The sequence below is a fragment of the Sus scrofa genome, chromosome 2 (assembly GCF_054392235.1).
Source record: "Sus scrofa isolate SSC_HxYL_T2T_F1_AM1 chromosome 2, Sscrofa_HxYL_maternal_Yorkshire_Landrace_v2.0, whole genome shotgun sequence".
Taxonomy (NCBI): Eukaryota; Metazoa; Chordata; class Mammalia; order Artiodactyla; family Suidae; genus Sus; species Sus scrofa.
In genome coordinates, this window is record NC_139384.1 from 71948721 (window position 1) to 71970704 (window position 21984).

Sequence of the window (21984 nt, forward strand, 5' to 3'; positions counted from 1 at the left end):
TGCAAAGGTCATTGGCCTTAGGTTCTACTTTTACTGGAAGCATTTATACCTCCATTCCCTATTCTAATTGGGCTCCCATGTCTGTCATTTAACAGTCAACATTGATCTTTGCATTGCTGTGTTCATATTCACTCTATAGTTGGCATCAAAAACTAATACATTAAGTAATTAATAAAAAACCCCACAGTTATATTGGCTCCAATTTAGTCTGGACTAGCTCTCAGGTGAACTCAGGTAAATAGTTCTTGGTTATCACCCCCAGTGACTTGATCCTGTAGTATTTATTGGGCTCATTGACCCACCTGGGTGAAGTCTCCGAGAGGAAGGTCTCAACATAAATTCATCTTGGATGATTGATGTTGGAGAGAGAAGTTCTGTTTCCAGAGAAGATGGTGGAATTAAACCAAGCTTTGTTCCTCCATCCAGAGTTATGACTGAAAAAGCAGCAATTATATCCTAACCAGTCCACGGTTGCTCAGGTTGAGACATTGCAGCAGAGGGGATATTCACAGCTTCTTATCTCTGATAATTAGCATGTTTCCCTCTTGTTACTACTACCTCTAATAATTGATTTCCTGAGGGACACTGGTCTGGACAGAGAGAAAAATTTTCCTGCTCATTTTCTGTGTCTAGGGGACAGTGGTACAAGCCAGATGAATTCAGTGTTTATTATTTCACCCCTTGACCTCTTCTGTGTTCCAGAGGAATAGACATTAATGTCCCAACCCTGACTTCAACTTTTCTTTAGAGCCCATGATTGGGATTCTATCTGGATTTGGTCCCTAGTCAAGCACTGGATCTGTTGCGGAAACTGCAAAAACTGTGGTATTGGAAGGAGACAAATGACACTTGGAGATATGGAAAAGCAAGATTTATTCAGCATGGGTATGGGCTCAGAGGAGTCACCTCCAGAGTCTGAGCACCAGGTCTTTGCTCTCAGCAACTGTTTTTTTTTTTTTTTCTTTGTCTTTTTCCATTTCTTGGGTCGCTCCCACGGCATATGGAGGTTCCCAGGCTAGGGGTCAAATTGGAGCCGTAGCCAGAGCCACAGCAACTTGGGATCCGAGACCTACACCACAGCTCTTGGCAACACTGGATCCTTAACCCACTGAGCAAGGCCAGGGATTGAACTTGCAACCTCATCATTCCTAGTCAGATTTGTTAACCCCTGAGCCATAACAGGAACTCCTCTTAGCAACTTTTATACATTACAAGGTCTTGATTTTCCCATGTAAGCATCCCGGACCTCCCCCCTTCCCCGAGCAGACAGTATTCCTCCCTAAGAAACTGAGCAAGCAAGGTTACAGAAGCAGAACTGATAAGCAATGCTGGGAACACAATTAGCAGGGCTGCTGGCTTGGGCATAGGGTGCATAGATGCTACATTATTAAAAGAGAAGTGGTAGGAGGTGAGCATAGCTGAAAAGACTTGCAGCTGCCTTTTTAGCCAAGGGGTGGTGTGTGTGGGGGTTATTCCTTAGTTAAAACTTTTATTTCAGATCTAGTGGGTCACAGCCCCTAAGAGACTACCCCCATCTTCCAGAAGTGAGTTTCCATTGTCCCTTGAACATAAAACCTTTGGCAGCACACTGCTTGGATTCATAACAATTTTGCAGATACAATTAGGAATTTCATAATTCCAATACAAGTTAAGAGCAGGTATCTTGTCCCTCATTAGAAAATATTTGTTAATTATAAGAGATATTTAGATCTTAGCACCTTCTAGGTTTTTTTAACTTTAGGAAAAAAATCTGTTCTCCGAGGCAGTACTACTATGAATTCCGCTTTCCTTTGCAGAGATGGGGTTCTTGGGATTAGTGATCTGCCAGTTATAATCTGAGTAAGGCATAGGACGTTTATTGGAATTCTGTCAAGTTTCTTCTAATTTTAAAACTGTGAATCAGTGGCTCTTAACTAGAGTTGTCTTTGCCCTGAGTGATATTTTGTCATGTTGAAAGCATATCGCTAAAAATCTATGCACAAGACAGGATCCAACACAACGATCCTGCCTCCAAATATCAACAGTGAGAAAATGAGTAGACCTCTTCTGGACCAGCACCTTCCCCACTCCACTGTGCATACCAGTCACCCAGATGCTGGTTCCAATGCAACATCTAATTCAGGACATCCTGCCTGGTGAGCCAAGAGGTTTCTGGGTGGTGATGTTGGTGAAGGTACTGAATTGGGGAAAACATTTTGAGTGAGCTAGGTGTAGTCATTTTATAGATTACTGTGTCCATAGGTTTACATTTTTTTTCTACCAAAAACCATCTTCATATGAAGCTTTGAACAAAAACTGTGTGCATTTATTCCAGAGGCTCTGATACATTGTGTCCAGCTCTTTAATGCAAAGGCCATTGAATCACCTCAAATCATCTACTTTTTAAAAAGCCTTTGTAATGGCAGAATGAGAGAATGAGAGCCCCCACCAAAGATGTCCATATCTTAATTTCTATAACTTTTGAATGTATAGTCTATGTCTAAGGGACTTTAAGGGACATTTTATACAGCATATGGAATAAAGTTTATAGTAATCTAATTTTAAGATTAGCTGTGGTTACCAAGGTGTGACTAACTTAGTCACAATAATCCTCTAAATGTGGATGAGAGGTGAATTAGAGTTGGAGTCCCAGAGAGATTTGAAAATGTAAACTGCTAACTTGATGATGTGGCTCTTAGCCAAGCAATGCAGATGACCCCTAGAAACTGGAAAAGGAAAGAAAGAAAAAAAGATTCTGTCCATCCTCCAGGAGGAACTCAGCCATGCTGATGTCATTACTTTAGTTCAATAAAAACAATTTCAGGCTTCTGACATCCAGAAAAGTAAGAGCATAAATTTGTTTTATTTTAAAAAATTTTCTTGGAGTATAGTTGACTTACAATGTTGTCTTAGTTTTAACTGTACAACAAAGTGAATCAGTTTTTTTAATCAATTGTTCAGATTCTTTTCCCATACAGGCTATCACAAATATTGAGTATATTTCCCTGTGCTATACAGTAGGTCCTTGTTACTCATCAATTTTGTATATAGTCGTGTGTATATGCCAATCCCAACCTCCCAACGTATCCTTTTCCCCAACATTTAAAATAGATATTGTTGTAATTTAGTTCAGTAGAAGTAAAAATCCCATAATGATATATATACAATAAAATTTAGTTTGAGGAAAATGAATTTCAACTTAATTCAGTCATTTAGCTTTCCTTAGTTATAGCGGTTTTGTGTTGATATTTCACCTGAGGTAGAAGTATAAACTAAAGTCAATTTAGAGATATTTGGTCCATTTGCTGACACAGAGAACTTTCCATTATATAAATTGAAATATGTTTCTGGTTTTGAAGCCTGTGACAAATTAATATAGTAAAATTAATTCATTATTAATATTAAGTTCATCTGTTCTACTTTAAACTATGTTTAAATTTCTACAGTCCTTCTATTTCATATTAATTAAAATTTCATTCTATTTTTTAACCCTCTAACTTCCTTTCAGTTTTCCAGGAAACATAAAAGATAGCAATGTAAATGTGTTTGTATGTATCAGCATATTTAGTAAAGAAAATGTATGCAACACAGGCACACACACACACACAAACACATGCACCTTATTCTTGGACATTTTAATCAGACTCGACAAAGTATTTCCACACATTTGCTTTATTTCTCCACACATCAATCAGAAATGCTGCTTAGTATCCTACATTATGTTCATAAATAAGTTTACTGAGCCTTAGGGAAATTAAACTGTTCACCATTACATACAAAACATAAAAGATTATTTTGCACTGTAGTGAATTGTGTACAAATAGAGTCAGGCAGTATATACTCATATTTATGGGGCTCCTTTATTTCTACAGATGGTACATTTTATTTTATTTTTTTCCAGGTCCATTGAGATGTAATTGACCTATATAGCATTGTGTAAGTTTAAGGTGTAAAATGTAATGATCTAATATATATATTATATATATATATATACACATATATATATTCCAAAATGATGATCAAAATAACTTCTCTTTTGTCTTTTTAGGGCTGCACCTGTGGCACATGGAAGTTCCCAGGCTAGGGGTCAAATTGGAGCTGTAGCCATAAGCCTACACTACAGCCACAGCAACTCAGGATCCATGCCGCATCTGCAACCCACACCATAGCCCACAGCAATGCCAGATCCCAACCCAGTGAGCGAGGCTACTGATCGAACCTCTGTCTTCATGGATACAAGATGTGGCATAGGTTGCAGATGTAGCTCAGATCCCATGTTGCTATGGCTGTGGCATAGGCTGGCAACTGCACCTCTAATTCCACCCCTAGCCCAGGGAACTTCCATATACTGCAGGTGCAGCCCTAAAAAAAAAAAAAAAAAAAAAAAAAAAAGAAAAAAAGGAAGAAGAATATGATGAGAAAAGTGTAAATGTGCATGGCTAAGGTCATATGTAGAACACAGGTAGATGAGTCACACATTCTTTAAATGACAAGAAACCAAAGTGTCCTATAGAGATAAAGGAACACTGATGGTAAAATTAGTAATTCATATTTGATAAGCTCATTTTTGCATGAAATAAATTATCCTAGATATAGAAATGGAGTAAATTGATTCTATATGATTGAGACCTCTTTAATACTGTATTGCATATTTATTTATTTATTTATTTATTTTCCATTTCTTTGGCCACTCTCGTGGCAGGTTCCCAGGCTAGGGGTCTAATTGGAGCTATAGCCGCCTGCCTACGCTAGAGCCACAGCAACGCGGGATCCGAGCCGTGTCTGCAACCTACACCACAACTCATGGCAACACTGGATCCTTAACCCACTGAGCAAGGCCAGGGATCGAACCTGCAACCTCAGGGTTCCTAGTCGGATTCGTTAACCACTGCGCCGTGACGGGAACTCCTGTATTGCATATTTAGACATCGCCAAGAGAGTAGATCTTAAAATTCCTCATCACAAGAAAAATTGTAACTATGTATGGGAATGGATGCTACCCAGACTTAGTGTGGTGATTATTTTGCAATACACACAAATAACAAATCATTAGGTTGTACATAACAGACTTATGCGATGTTATATGTCCATTACACTTCAATTTAAAAAGAGGGAGAAAACACAAAGGAAGTCATGTGAGAGAGAGAGAGAGAGAGAAAGAGAGAGAGAGAGAGGTCACCCCAACCACACAAAATATCATAGATAAGTCTTAGACACCAGTTATGTACAGTTGACTACAGCCAGAGGAGACCAGCAGAACTCCAAATAACTTCTCACCATACAGTCTCGTTTGATAATAAAGATATTATGTTAAAGTGCCTGCCTTTAAGAAGGCGTGTTATGCAGTGGTGCAGAACTAATTCAATAATCAAAGCTTAATAATCTGCTTCTGCTGATTCTCAGCATTTGTTCTTATATTTGAAGACAGCATTCATGGTTATGCTGTTATAAAGTTTATTTCAGACAACTGTATTAAAAAGTAACTATGCTAGGGCTCCCTTATAGGAAAGGAGGAGAGTTTGAAAGGGTATGCATGTTTGTATAAGATAGATGGTGACCTTGAGTCATACGACTGTCCAGGAATTTAAGCTGCCTCATTTGTCATTCTATGTCCATAGCGACGAATAGCTTCATGAGCATCAAAGAGATATAAAATGTAAGATATTGATAATTCACTAAATTCACTATTCCTTTAAAGGTTATGTATACATTTTAAAACAGGGAGATACTCCATTTAGAGCAATGCAGGGTCAAACTATAAGGAGTATTGGAAGTTTTCTAACACAAATAGAAAGATAATTCAATGAAAAAAATGCTCAATATCACTAATTATTAGAGAAAGCAAATCAAAACTACAAGGTACTACCTTACACCAGTCAGAATGGCCATAATTAATAAGTCTACAAATAATGAAACCTAGAGAAGGTATGGAGAAAAGGGAACCTTCTTTCACTGTTGGTGGGAATGTAAATTGGTACAACTACTATGGAAAACACCTAAACACATGCTGAATATAGAATTATCATGTGATCTAGCAATCCCACTCCTGGGCATATATCCAGACAAAATTTTCATTCAAAAAAATACATGCACCCTTATGTTCATTGTAGCACTATTCACAACAGCCAAGACATGGAAACAACCTAAATATACATCAACAGATGAAAGGGTTAAGAAGGTGTAGTACATATACACAATGTAATACTACTCAGCCATAAAAAAGAACAAAATCATGCCATTTGCAGCAATATGGATAGAACTAGAGATCCTCATATAAGTGAAGTCAGTCTGAAAGAAAAGGACAAATATCATATGATATCACTTGTATATGGACTACAATATATGGCACAAATGTACCTATCTACAGAAAATATACAAACTCATGGACATGGAGAACAGAATTGTGGTTGCCAAGGGGGAGGGGGAAGAAGTGGGATGGACTGGGAATTTGGGGCTAGTAAATACAAACTATTACATTTGGAGCGATAAGCAATGAGATTCTGCTCTGTGGCACAGAGAATTATATCTAGTCACTTGTGATGGAACTTGATGGAGGATAAAGTGAGAAAAAAGACTATATACATAGTTTATGTATATATAAAACTGGGTCTCTGCTGTACAGCAGAAATTGACCGAACAGTATTAATCAACTATAATAAAAATTTTTAAAATATTTTAAAATGACAAGGAATTCTTCATCCATATGTATAAACACATGGACAACAATACTTACAGATTGACAAAAATTCTTCATGTTTAAATGATTAAAATATATTTTTGCATAGGGATATATTGAATGATTTAAAATCTTGCTCCACTGTACTTAAGGTCATCTCTGGCTCTAAGATCATATTAGGGTCATCTATTTATTAAATGTTGTCTTTTAATGAAGAATCATCTTGGGATGTAGTATTTAATGATCAGTTGTTTACAGGGACTATGTTTGGTACTGTGGACATGCAGCTGAATGAGAGAACATGGTCCTAGCACCTAAAGAGAAAACCGGGTCCTAACGTGCATAATAAAACCCAGTGACTGTCTATAAAATGCTATATCCTAAAAACTACATTTTCTTGAAGCACACTTAAGGCTGATACACAAATGATTGATATACACATGAATAAAAATCTGTGGTGTATTATACAATTTTATAAATTGCCTTTGTTGCCAAGTGTTATTTTTCATAGCATAGATCAACCCATGATTATTCTTTTAGTCAAATAAAAGAAAAAATATTCAGTATGATATTTATTGATAAGAAATTATTCTTTAAATATCTACTTTGTCTCACTTGGTAAATGGAAATAACCAAATATTTCCAGTCCAAATCTGAGAATAAATTTTGAAAATAAGAAAATCAACAAAGGGAATTTAAAGAATGAGAAATCTTAATTGAATTACTTAATTTGAATAGAGAGGGTGAAATTAAAACTACAAGAAATGCATAGAAGGGCTAAGTCCTATTTTCACAGTCTTATCATAGGATTACAATTTCTGATGCTGAGGGTTTGATCACTGCAATTGTGGCAATTCCCCACCATAGGAAAAATGGCCCTTTTACACTTTTCCCAAAAAAATCTCTTCAGAGCCCGCTTTATGTCCTTGTTCCTCAGACTGTAGATGAAGGGGTTCAGCATGGGTGTGACAACAGTGTACATCACTGAGATAACTGCACTTAACTGTAAGCTGTCAGTAGAAGCAAAACTGAGGTACACTCCTAAGCAGGTACAGTAAAATAAGGAGACAACTGAGAGGTGAGATGCACAGGTGGAAAATGCCTTATACTTCCCTTGAGAAGATGAGATTCCATGTATGGAGGAAACTATCTTTGAGTAAGAGTAAAGGATACCAGCCAGGGGAGAAACACCAAGCAGCCCAACTGCAAAATACATCACTATATTATTAAGAAATGTGTCAGAACAGGCAGATTGGATCATCCGATTGAGTTCATAGAAAAAGTGAGGGATTTCCAAGTCTTTGCAGAAGGACAGTTGCAACACCCTGAAGATTTGCAACAAGGAATGCAGAACACTCATGATCCAGGAAACTAGGACCAGTAGTCCACAGAGCTTTGAGTTCATGATGACCCTGTAATGCAGGGGGTGGCAGATGGCTACAAACCGGTCATAGGCCATCATGGTCAGGAGGAAGTCATCCAGCCCTAGAAAGAGTGTGAAAAAATATATCTGAGTGATGCAGCCTGAATAGGTGATAAATTTGCTCTGCATCTGGATGTTTCACAGCATCTTTGGGGTGGTGGTGGAGGTGAAACAGATGTCTACACAGGACAGGTTAGAAAGAAAGATGTACATGGGTGTGTGGAGGTGGGGGTCTGAGCTGACCGCCAGGATGATGAGCAGGTTTCCAAGCACAGTGATCAGGTACATGGAGAGGAAAAGCCCAAATATGAGAGGCTGCAGTTTTGGTTCCTCTGAAAATCCCAGAAGAAGAATTTTGGAAGTTTTTGTGCTTTTGCCTGGGTCCATGGGTGGAGGTGACTACCAAGAAAAGGAAAAACAGCATGATTAGATTTATAGAAATGAGAATTACTCTCATAGTTGAGATGATACATTTTATATTTTTCAGTCAAGAATTAACTTCAATATTTTCTGTGAAGACGTGTTTCCTCTCAGGGGTTTCACTGTTTCATCTATGATTAGGAATCTTCCTCCAAAATCAGCATTTCTCTTAGGAGATTATATACTCAACAGTTGAATGAGAATTTTTTTCATGAATTTGAGAGACATATGCTCAGTGTAGACTGTTTCTTAGTCTAGTCAGTATTTTCAAGTGGAAAAACAAAAATGGCTACAATTTAATGATGGTGAAAATATACAAGTAAATATAAAAAATTACATAAGTACATCAGATGGTAACAGGTGCTATGAAGTAACTAACCAATGCAAGTATAAAGCAGAGTGTGGCTATAATGTATTCTGTTTTGCTGGGTGTTGTGGCAAGACAGTCAAATAAGGTGAGAGGTGAACAGAGACCTCAAGGATGAGAAGGTAGAAACCTGAGCATATGTGGGGAAGTGTGTGCCTGGCAGAAGGAATAGCCACTGAAAAGGCCCTCAGGAAGATGATTCTTTGAGATGTTCAAAGCCAAAACATGATATTAGGGTGGAGAGCATAATAAGAAAGTGAGAGAGTGATGAGTCATGGTGTTTGTGAATTTTGAAGAAAAAGGGGATCTCAGTACTGCTTAAATTTCAAGACACAGGGAATCTCCTCTTCACACAAATTACCTTTTGAACTTTATTACAGGGTTGCCACAGAATTATGTCCAATGAGACAGATGTCCTCCTTGGTACCATGTGTTGATTGTGTTCCAGTTCCCTGTATTATAGGCATGACCTCAGAATAAATGAGCCCATATACCCCAGTCTGAGGAGTGTTCTCACTCCACAAAGTTTACACACATACACACCATAGCACATCATAGCCTCCTGGTGTGTGTTACTTCCATATCCTTCTAACCACAACACTGTTTAATATCTGAATACATAGAACACAAGTTTGATCATATTAACTCTCTCATAAATTATGGTGAAATGGTACCTAGAAATCCCTATCCTTAAGCTTCTCATAGACAGGTAATTTTGGGGGTCCATTTTGGTTTGGTCATATTCTGTCCTGTATATAAAGGAGTGAGAGAGAGAGAGAGGTGGGGGGAGGGAAAGAGAGAGAAATTAAATGGACATGGAAAGCAATAGATCTAATAAGCTCAGTTGTCCTGAGAGACTGTGAGGAAGGAAATGCTTTGTTCTGGTGCCATACAATCCAGATTATGTCTCACTGATACCCTGGGAAAATAAGAATGGAGGGACAAATATGTGCCAGGGAAATGTAATGATAACTTTATGGTTTATACCACCTTACAGATTGAACATCAGGAGAGAAAAATGAGTAAAAGTAGTAAACTATACTTCACTCTCCAAACTTCACACTTCACTTTTTAAAAGTTGGGCACTTGGGGAGTTCCCATTGGGGCTCCATTAGAGAGTGGAAGACTTGACTTTCTTGTGCTCATTCCACTTAGCCAGCTGGTCTATACATAACCCAATACAGGATGAGGCAAACCCCTTCCTCATGTTTTATAGGTGGCACATTTATTTGTTATTCTTGGGCATTGGGGGTTTCTGTTGTTGTTATTATTTCCCCAATACAATTTTTTTTCTACTGTACAGCATGGTGACCCAGTTACACACACATATATATATACATTCTTTCTTCTCCCATTACCATGCTCAATCATAAGTGACTAGACATAGTTCTTGGTGCTATAGGCATTGGGTTCTGATCTCTTTTTTGACAAGTCCAATGGACACAACTAGTCATGGGTCTATTCCTTGTTCAACATTCAAAAGCCTCCCCAGACCATACTCTATAAAATCTTGCAGCCTCCATGCCAATCCATGCTCTTATCTGATTAATTTTCTTCATGTTATTCACCTGAGGACATTACTTCATACTCACATTTAATTGAGGTACTGTCTTCCTCACTGCAATGCAATCCCAAAGAAGCCAGGATTTTAATTGCTTTGTTCACTTTTATATTTTATGAAAATTACGTGAATGTATGTACACTTATATAGAAAATAATGTGAGAAAACAAGAATTTATGAATAAAAAATGAGACATAGGATATAAACATAGGTTAAATAGAATGCTTTTCAAAGAACTGAATCAAGCAAAATTGAATTGAACATTAAAACTAACTGAAACATGATATACAATAGGGAGAATTGAACAAATCATTCTGATTAATAATTAAATTACCTAAGACCTTGACATATAATAATTTAACATATAAAAACCCTAGAAATTTCTGATATTTGGCAGATATTATGTTATCATCTGGTGAGTGAATCAGGAAATTAGGTCTCAGTTTAATATATGACATAATTGTATTTCAGTTCATTTGGAAAAGTTTGGATTGTTAAATAAAAGCTGGCATAGATGTCTCTCTATGCGGAAGAAGGTGAGTGGTTCTCCATCTCACATCTAACAAAAAATCAGAAGGCATAAAGCCTCAGTGTAGGAGTAACCATTACATTTTAGAGGCAAATCTTGAAAACCACATGCAAGATCTATAAGAGGGCAAAGCATCATAATTAAGGCAAGAAACTCAGAAGTCAGAAGATAGGCATACTTTACAAAATAAAAACTGAAACTACTTTATGGCCCCAAATACCTAGCCAAAAGTTAACAGAGAAACAATTACCTGTTAGAATTATTTTAATTGATGATTTCTATAATTACATGAAAAAGGGCATATAATATGTGGACTTAAATAATAAGAAGAAAATGAATGGGGTGACGAAAGATGTGAGTACTTGCTCAAACTGGTTAAGAAACAAGAAGAATTTTCTTTCACACCCACATTCCTGAGGGGGTGGGAAACTTAGAGAGTTGCTGCCTTGATGGTATTTGGAACTTTTAGACTGGTAGTATATGCAGTCGTCTCTCATTTTTCTAGTTGAGTTGTCAAACTGTAGTAAATGGAGTATTCTCTAATTTTTCTAGTCGAATTGTCAAACATCTTGGGGAAACATTCTGAAGACATCTATAAATGTTAACTATACAGGTATTCTTTAACTCAGTATTTCTCAATCTTGGCCCTATTGCTATCCTGGGCCAGATTATTCTCTCTGTTGGTTTTTGTCCTGTGCATTGCAGGATGTTTAACAGCATTTCTGCCACCACCCACCCCACTGCATTGTGACACCTAAAAATGTCTCCCAATATGGCTCAGTATTCCCTGGGGACAAAAATCACCTTCAGGTGAGAAATATAGATGTCATTTAACTATCCTGAAAATATTTTCTAGCATTGATATAATACAAATTTATAACAAAGAATATGAAAGCCCATCAAAAATATAACTAGCACAGGCACAGCATGGAAAGTTATGCAGACTTTGAAATAGGGAGTCATTGCTGCAGTTGATTGGAAGGATGTCTATAAGGTAGTACTGAGAAAGGAGAAATGAGGGGGAAAAGCTAGGGGATGAAAAGATTGCTGCTAAAAATTAGGAGCATTTATGTTGATGTGCAAAGTGTTGTTATCACAATCACACACTTGAATTTAAAGTGTGTAAATGTATATGTGTGTATAAGAAAATTTTTGAAAGAGACAAAGATTTTTGGAAGAAAAAACGAAAATGAAATGCAATAAGGTTAAGTACAGTGGTTCAAAACAACTGTGGAAGCAAAAATTGAAAGAAATTCAAAATCAACTTCTGAAGGAAGATATTTAGAATGACAATGTAATGACAAACATGGATCACTAACATAGATGAAATTGTCAAAAACTCAGAAATTAAAAAAAATATATTTAAAATTTCTTTCAAAATGTGGGAATTAAGTGATATTTTAACTTTTAATTTCATCTTATGTAATGATATAGGGATGCACATATGGTTAAGCAGGATAAGTGTGATCATTAGTCAAATGTAAAACATGCTTTCCAAATGGTGACTAAAGGTGATGCAACTTTTAGAAATAGATCCAACAGCAAAAGTCCAAAAATAACAATAAGGAAAAATAGAGATGTGAAAATTAGTTAGAAATATGGATATTTTCCCCTTACTATTGGGGGATTGGTTCCAGGACCCCCCAGGGATCCCAAAGTCCATGCATGCTCAAGTCCCATAGCCAGCCCTCTGTATCTGTTATTTCACATCTGCTGATTCAACCAACCACCAATTATGTAGTATTTTTTATTGAGTAAACTCTGCATGCAGTTCAAATCCGTATTGTTCAAGGGTCAACTATATAATATTGATTTATTAGTAATAAGTGTGTAGAACAGAAGGGCATTCACTTTCATTTGTTTTGAAAGCAACACTAAAGTGAAGAATATTGAATGCTAAATTTCTTCAGATACAACAACTTAAAAAGTAATATAATAATGACTGTCTGATATTACTACCCAAAACTTATAAACTCTCATATAATCATCACAAACATATTTACAATACATTAAAAAAAAGACTAAATGGAAAATTGCAAAGTCGGTGAAAAAAATCTCCAATTTTTTGTTATGAAAGAGTGTAATCAACAGAGGAAGAAAAACACTCTGACCCCGCTATCCAAATACCAAAGATGCCACAGACAATTTTCAATAGATAAGGTAAGTGGATAAGGAACCCACAATTACATTCAGCTTCAAGGGTAATGAAATAGTTGAATGTAAGCTCATTTGCATACCCTTTCTCACATAATAGATTGTTAAAATTTCTTTTGAATACTCAAGAAAATTAAGATGTTGTGATATGAAATAGCCCCTACTGTGCTATTTCAAGGATTTAATTGCAAGTACTCTTTCCTCTGGTTCTTTCTCATTAAATGGAAATGTTGTTTGATACAACACATCTTAAAAGTAAAAAGAAAGGCCCTCACTTCACTTTATATCCCTCTACAGCTAACAGTTTACTTTTCTCCTCTAGTTAATAGCAAACACCCTTAGTCTTATGTTCTACTTTTACTGGAAGCTCTTTATGCTTTTCATTCCCCATCTATTTGGGCTTCCGATATTGTAAATTAATTGTTAACCCAGACACTTGCCTTGCTGAGTTCAATATTCACTTCTCTGTTTAGCACCATAAATAAATAAATACATTTATTAATCATGCCAGTAAACCATCACAGCAAACCCTAGGTTGTGCACTAGCCTGGAATGGCCTCAGGTGACCTCAGGTAAACATTATTAGGTTTCATCCTCTTCATCTTCTTCTGCAGTACCTACTGGGCTATAGAACTCACCTGAATGGAGTCTCTAAGAGGAATATCTCCACTTGGAAGACAACAATCTTCTCTGTATGGTAGTTGATGGAGACTGTAGCAGACAGGAAGTGTAAGAAGAAGTCAAGCTTCAGAGTCCCAGCTAGACTTAGGACTCCAATGGCAACAACCATGTCCTGTCCAGTCCAAGGCTGCATGGCTGAGGGGATGCAGCAGAGGGTTATTTACAGCTCGCTCTGTCTGCTCATACCACCACTTCTACGTAATTGGTTTTCCTGAGGGAAATTGATCTGGACAGAAAGAAAAATTTCCCTGTTGACACTCTATTCCTATGAGACTGGACTATAAGCTGGGTGAATTCAGTTTTTATTAATCCTTCTCCATTACTTCTCCTGACTTATAGAGGTCTAATCCTGAGCTAGAGTTTTCCCACTGTAGAATACTGAGAAAACCTGTCTTGATCAGGTTCTGTGGATCTTCAAAGCCTTGACTTGTGGTGGGAATACAACCCCTCATATGAATAGAAAATTAATTTTCCACCCTCAACAAAGGAAATGGTTTTCCTTTAATAATAAAACTTTGTTCAGTATACTCCCTAGCTTCATAACACTTTGGCTAAAACAATGAGGAATTTCATATTTGTCTAAGAGTGTGGAGCTGTCATTTAGTATCATATTATGAAATGTCTGTTAGGGAGTTCCCGTCGTGGCACAGTGGTTAACGAATCTGACTAGGAACCATGAGGTTGCTGGTTCGATCCCTGGCCTTGCTCAGTGTGTTAAGGATCCAGCATTGCCGTGAACTGTGGTGTAGGTCACAGATGCGGCTCGGATCCCACATTGCCGTGGCTCTGGCATAGGCTGGTGGCTGTAGCTCTGATTAGACCCCTAGCCTGGGAACCTCTATATGCCGCGGGAGCGGCCCTAGAAAAGGCAAAAAGACAAAAAGACAAAAAAGTCTGTTAATTATAGACATTATTTATTTATTTTTGGCTTTTTTTTTTCTTTAGGGCTGCAGCCATGGCATATGAAGGTTCCCAGGCTAGGGGTCAAATCGGAGCTATAGCAGCTGGTCTATGCCACAGCCATAGCAATGCCAGATCCAAGTAGTGTCTGCAACTTATACCACAGCTCATGGCAATGCTGGATTGTTAACTAACTGAGTGAAGCCAGGGATTGAACCTGCATCCTTATGGATACTAGTCAGATTCATTTCCATTCAGCCAGAATGCAAACTCCACAAGATGTATACATAGATCTTAGCCCTTTATTTGAATTGTGTAATTTAATTTTTGAAAAGTCCAGATTGGGAATTATTACTATTATGAACTCTGTTTTTCATTGCAGAAATGGGCTCTGGAAGGGCTTAGCGATCTTCCCAAGTTACAATCTGTGTAAGGGATGGAGTCTTGATTGGAATTATGTCAGGATGCTTACCCTTCTCAACCTCTGGGGCAGTAGTTGTCAATCACGTATGATTTTGATCCTGGGGATATTGGCAATGTCTGCAGGGGTGGACTGGTAAATACCAGCAATGCACAGGATAGCACCAACACTAGTAATTATATGACCCAAAGGTTAACAATAAGAAGGTGAGAAAATTTATGTTAGACCAGACACTTTTCCAACTTTTTAATGTGAACAGTAATCACCAGGGATTCTAGTTCAAATGCAGATCCTGATTCAGCAGGTCCCCCATAGACCCAGAGACTTCATTTCTAACAAGTTCCTGACTGTTATTGGTGCTGCAGATCCTCATATGTGGAGTACTGTTTAAGTAGCAAGGCTGTGATCACGTGTTTTATTAGAGTCAGCTGTAATTATTTTTAGGTCTTTGTCACCATAACTTTTGTTTGTTTAGGGTTTTGAATGAAGAGTGCATTCACACAGTTCAGAGGCTATGATAAATTCTGGGTATAATTCTTTCATACTATGACCTTGAATGACTTCATAAACCTCTGAAAACTATTTTGTAGTAGATAGAAAAAGGGCCTCCAAAAGATGCTCACATCCTAATCCTAAGAGCCTTAGAATATGTTAGTTTATATAGCAAATTGGGATTAAGAAGCACATGGGATAAAGTTACTAATCTGTTGATTTTAAGATTGGCTACTTGGGGGAAAAAACTGTAACTGCAATGTATACATCTAAGGATAACCTGACCCCCTTGCTGTACAGTGGGAAAAAAAAAAAAAAAAAAAAAAAAGATTGGCTACTATTTTCCAGGTGGACCTAATGTAATCACAAGTACATTACAAATCTTTTATACTTACACAATTGTACAAAATGAACAATCACAAAATCCTATAACTATGGAAGGAATGTGGTAGAGTGAGAAAAGTTTCTGAGTCATGGAGAGATATGTGTATTTTATGCTTCTGGCTATTAAGATGGAGGAAAGGCTATGAGACAAGGAATGCAATTGCATCATAGAAACTGAAAAAAAGAACTAAATAGACCCTCCCTTGGAGGGCATAGAAGATCCCAGCTCTTTAGAAATCTGGAGTTTTAGTCTAATGAAATCAATCAGGTTTCTGACCTGACTAAATAGATTCATAAAAGTGTTTAAGCTGCTTGTGTGATAATTTTTTAGCCCGCAAATAAGAATGTATAATATAGACATTTATTAAATGTTATTTTATTTGAGGAAAGTGAGTTACACCTCTCCATTCAATCATTTAGCTTCCCATGGGTAAGGGCATTTTAACTTCAAATTCTATCTTAAGCAGAAGTCCGATATTTTAAGTCATTTTGCCCCCAATCGGTTGGTCCCCCATCAGTGTGCCCATTCACAAAGGTAAGCATGGCTCTAATTTTGAAGTCTTTCAGCAATAAATACAGGGGAAATAATTTATTATTAAAATTATAGTCACCTATTCTCCTTTCAATTTGTGCTTGTCAATTTTTACATTTAACAAATTTATGTTAATTTGAACATTCGTTCTTTGGTTTCTAGCCTCTCTATTTTCTCAAATTTTCTTTAAACTTAAAAAAAAGAACTCACACAGAGTTGCCATTGTGGTTCAGCATGTTAAAAACTTGACTAGTATCCATGAGGATGCAGGTTCAATTCCTGGCCTTGCTCAGTGAGTTAAGGATCTGGCATTGTCATGAGCTGTGATATAGATTGCAGACCCAGGCTCGGATCCTGTGTTGCTGTGGCTGTGGTGTAGGTCTGCAGCTGCAGCTCCAATTCAACCCTTAGCCTGGAACTTCCTTATGGCACAGGTGCAGCCATTAAAAAAAAAGAAGAGCTCATACATGTGTCTCTATGTTTGTACATATATATGTGTGACTGTGTTTATTTGAATGAACAATGTGTACAAATGTACATGCATAAAACACTTCCCCTTGAATGTTTTCTTTGGATCCAATGATGTGTTTTCATAACTTTATTTATTTATCACATGTCCTTTTAAAATTATGTTTATTATCCTGCATTATAGTCAGAAATGATGAAACTAATGTTAAAGGAGTTTAAACTTTTAACAAATACATAATAAAGAAGTTACAACTTACTCTTCACTCACTTGAAGTATACACAAATGCAACCACGCAATATGAATGCTTGATTTTGTATAGCTCCCTTAATCCATCACTTTGTATACAATTTATTGTGTTCATAATACCCTAATAAATTATTGGGAAAAAAACCCCTCATGGTCCATGCCCAGGTTGTTATCTTGATAAAGCAAAGGTACTCGATGCACATAACATAGGTGAAAGATACATTTTTATGACTATGAAGAAAGAAAAATATATTATATACATCTATATATATGATATATGTATGTTTATACATAATATTCATGGGATGAAATTAAAGTAATTTATGTGCTAAATGAAATTTTCAGTAAATAGAAGGTTAAACTAAACACAAAATTGAAGTAAACTGACCATAAATTGGTTCAAGCAGAAGGATAATATAGACACACCCTGCATCTCGGATGAATCTTAGAAACACCATGCAGAGATGGAGAGTTGACTACAGACTCATGAGGAACTCTGTAGAAGTCAGAATAATATGTTCCCTTTTGATAATAAAGGACTTACATGAAACCATTTGATTTTTGGATGACTTGTGATATAGCAAGTTAACTGATGTAACAATCAAACTGACCTATACTGAGGACAACTATAACAATCTGCAGCATCTAATTTTAGTATGTGTTCTGATATTGGAAGACAGTGTCCATGATTACTCTGCTATTAAATTTATTTCAGGTAACTCTTCTAACAAATGACTGTATGAGGTTCTGTTCCAGGGAACTTGAAGAGGTGGGAAGGACTTGAATATTCACACAGAAAAACTACTGTCCCTGAATCATATAATTGGGAAGAAATTCAAGCTCTCTTGTGAGTCATTATTGATGATGAAGACTGAAGAAATATCTTTTCAGTAGAGGAGACATAGAATGAATACTATGTTTATTCACCACTCCTTTAGCAGTGATGATGCAATTTGGAAAGATTGAGGTATTTCCTTTGGAGCAATGGAAGGATTGATATATGTAGGTAGCAATGGACATTTGTAATCAGAATCAGAAAGACAATCAATGTCAATCAAATCTGTAAAACACTCCATCCGATCCCTCACTGCAATGTATAAACCCTCTTAACACATGAACACAGCTTTTCCATAGTTCGATGAGTAGATTTCCAGCATGAAAAAGAAATATTTTATACAGTAATACAATGTATATTTTTAAATTGTATTGCAGTGTAGTTGTTTTAAATATTGTGTTAGTTTTAGGTGTACAGCAAAGTGATTCAGTTTGTACATGTACATATATTCATTCGTTCTCAGATTATTTTCTCATATAGGATATTAAAAAATACTGAGTAGATTCACTGTGCTATGTAGCAGGTCCTTGTTACTTATCTATTTTATATACAGTAGTGTGTATGTGTTTATCCCAAACTCCTAATCTATCCTTCCCTCTTTTTCCTTTGGTAACCATAAATTTGTTTTCAAAATCTGTGAGTTTTGTTTCTGTTTTGTAAATTTCATTTGTATCATTTTTATTAGATTTCATATGTAAGTGATATCATGTGATCTTTGTCTTTCTGACTCACTTCACTTAGCCTGATGATCCATATTGCTGAAAATGGTACTATTTCATTCTTTCACATCTTCTTTATCCATTCTTCTGGTGATGGGCATCTAGATTGCTTCCATGTTTTGGTTATTGTAAATGGTGCTGCAATGAATACTGTGGTGCATGTATCTTTTGAATTATGGTTTTCTCTGAATATACACCCCAAAGTGGGATTGTTGGATCATAGGGTAGTTCTATTTCTAGTTTTTTTAAGGATCTCCAAAGTGTTCTCCATAGTGGTTGTACCAGCTTACATTCCTGCCAACAGTGCAGGAGGGTTCCCTTTACTCTTCACCCTCTCCAGCATTTATTGTTTGTAGACTTTTGATGATGGCCATTCTGATTGGTGTGAGGTGATATCTCATTGTAGTTTTGATTTGCATTTCTCCAGTAATCAGTATTATTGAGCATATTTTCACGTGCTTTTTGGCCATCTGTATGCCTTATAGAAATGCCTATTTAGATTTTCTGCCCATTTTTTTTTCTTTGTAAAAATGTTTTTAATGACATTTAATTTCTGTAATAGATTTAAGGACATTCAGTTCCCATTATAGAGCGTTAGCAGTTTGTGTCTTTCAAGGAATTGGTCTGTTTTATTAAAAAATGATCAAAATTTTTGACATAAGATTATTCATAGCATCTCATTATCCTCTTAATAACCATAGAATTGGAGTTCCATGGGTTTAGAATCTGACTACAGTGGCTTGCCTCTCTGTGGAGGTGCAGACTTGATCCTGGCTGGCTGGTCCAGTGGGTTTAAGGATATGGTGTCAGCAGAACTGCTGCATAGGTCAGAGCTGTGACTTGGATCCAATTCCTGACCCCAGAACTTCCATATGCCACGGGTGTAGCCATAAATATGTATTTTATATTTATATATAAATATATATATATATCCATAGAATGTGTAGTGATGCACATTTGTCATTGCTAATATTGGTGGTTTGTGTCCTTTTTAATTGATCATTATGGCTATGGACTTGATTAAATGTATTGATCTTCTTAAAGAAATAGCTCTTGGATTTATTGGTTTTTCTCTATTGTTTTTCTGCTTTCCATTTTATTATTTCTTTTTGCTTTAATTTTTATTCTATATTTTCTTCTGCTTACTTTAGGTTGAGCTTACTCTTCTTTCTTAGTTTTATAAGACAGAACTGAGATTTATCTGAAACTTTTCACCTATTCAAATAAAGGGACCTCATTGTATAAATTTCTTACCTAGTATTGCTTTATCTTCATCTCACAAATTTTATATATTTTCATTTTTATTCACTTAAAATGTTTATAGATTTCATTTTTATTTTTTTTGACCCGTGATTACTTGATGCATTATTTACATTTACAAATTGGTAGTATTTTACAGAGATTTTTTTTATTGATTTCTAATTATTTTTATGGTGATGCTCATTTTCAGAAGTTTAATTATGAGGTGACTGTGGTTTTCTTTGTCTCTTATGTAATTGGACTTGATATTCTGGGTGAGCATGTGTTTATGTATTTAATCAATTTGGAGAATTTTTTGTCTAATGTTTTCTCAAATAATTTTCTACCCTTTGTCCTCTCTTTTTACCTTTGGACACTTGGATTACACAGATATTAAGTCACCTGAATTTGTACCACAGGTATTTATTTATTTATTTACTTACTTACTTATTTGTTGTCTTTTTAGGCCTGCAGCTGCAGCATATGGAAGTTCCCAGGCTAAGGGTGGAATCCAATCTATAGCTGCCAGCCTAAACCACAGCCACAGCAATGCAGGAGATCCAAGCTGCATCTGTGACCTACACTGCAGCTTGGTTCTGCCCATTTTTTGATTTAGTTTTTTTCTTTTAATTTAGAGTTGCATTAGCTGTTTGTGTATTTTGGAGATTAATCCTTTGTTGGTTGTTTCATTTTGAAATATTTTCTTTTTTTGGGGGGTCTTTTTAGGGCCACCCCCACAGCATATGGAGGTTCCCAGGCCAGGGTCAAGTTGGAGCTGTAGCTACCGACCTACACTACAGTTACAGCAATGCAGGATCTAAGCCATGTCTGTGAACTAAACCACAGCTCATGGCACTGCCAGATCCTTAACACATTGAGTGAGACCAGGGATCAAACCTGCATCCTTATGGATACTAGTAAGATTCATTTCCACTAAGCCATGATGGGAACTCCTCTATGGGTGGTCTTTTAATTTTGTTTATGGTTCCTTTTGCTGTGCAAAAGTTTTTGAGCTCAATTAGGTCCCATTTATTTTTGGTTTTATTTTAATTAGTCCATGAGATATTGCTGCAACATATACCAAAGAGTTTTCTGCCTATGTTTTCCCCCAAGGGTTTGAAAGCTGGACAGCTACGTATAAAAGAATGAAACTAGGAATTCTCTAACACCATACACCATAAACTAAAATGAATTAAAGACCTATAAAGTATAATTTTAAAATTTGCTTTATCATATCTAAGGTCGTCTGTAACTCTAAGGTCATATCAGGTTAATTTATTTATACAAATTTGTGTTTCCTTGTAGATACCGCATGAAAGCTATATTGGATAATTTGTATTTGCCAGTGACCACGGTAGGCATTGTGAACATAGAATTGAATAAAAGAATAGAAGATAATAAGTTCCTAAGGAGAAGAATAAAATTGAATGAATTTTTGTAAAGCGCAATATATGTCGAAGTCAAGATTATCAGAAAGGGAAGTTAAGAAAGTGATATAGAAGGAATGATGAGCCCAAAAGGGAAGACAAGTCTGAGATTTTCCTATGACATACACATAAAACAGGAATGATTTCCAAGACTAACTTTTTAAAATAAGAATATACAATTTAAGACTATTCCTTTAGTAAAACAAGCAAAATATGACTTGAAATAATACACTTTATTTGAGAAAAATTTATTTTCATAAATCCATCTAGTCACAACATAAATGGGAATTATCCACATTCTCTCTTTAAAGGTTGAGAATAGCTAGAGGGAGTAGGAAAATGATAAAAATTAAAATTTGGGGAATTGCAATATCTGGCTCCAAAGAATGAACCCTGCATTTTTGGGCCCTTGTCCTGCCTCAGCGCAATTGCCCCTTTTATAACTGCCATCCCAACAAATCTTTTTTAGAGCCCTCTTTATGTATTTGTTCCTCAGACTGTAGATGAAGGGGTTCAGTATGGATGTGACC

At 36.3% G+C, this 21984-nt stretch overlaps 1 pseudogene; it reads right to left on the bottom strand.

Annotated features, from left to right (window-relative positions):
• Positions 1 to 7445: 7445 nt before the first annotated feature.
• Positions 7446 to 8465, bottom strand: LOC100520295 (olfactory receptor-like protein OLF4; annotated as a pseudogene).
• Between the last annotated feature and the right edge of the window lie 13519 nt (positions 8466 to 21984).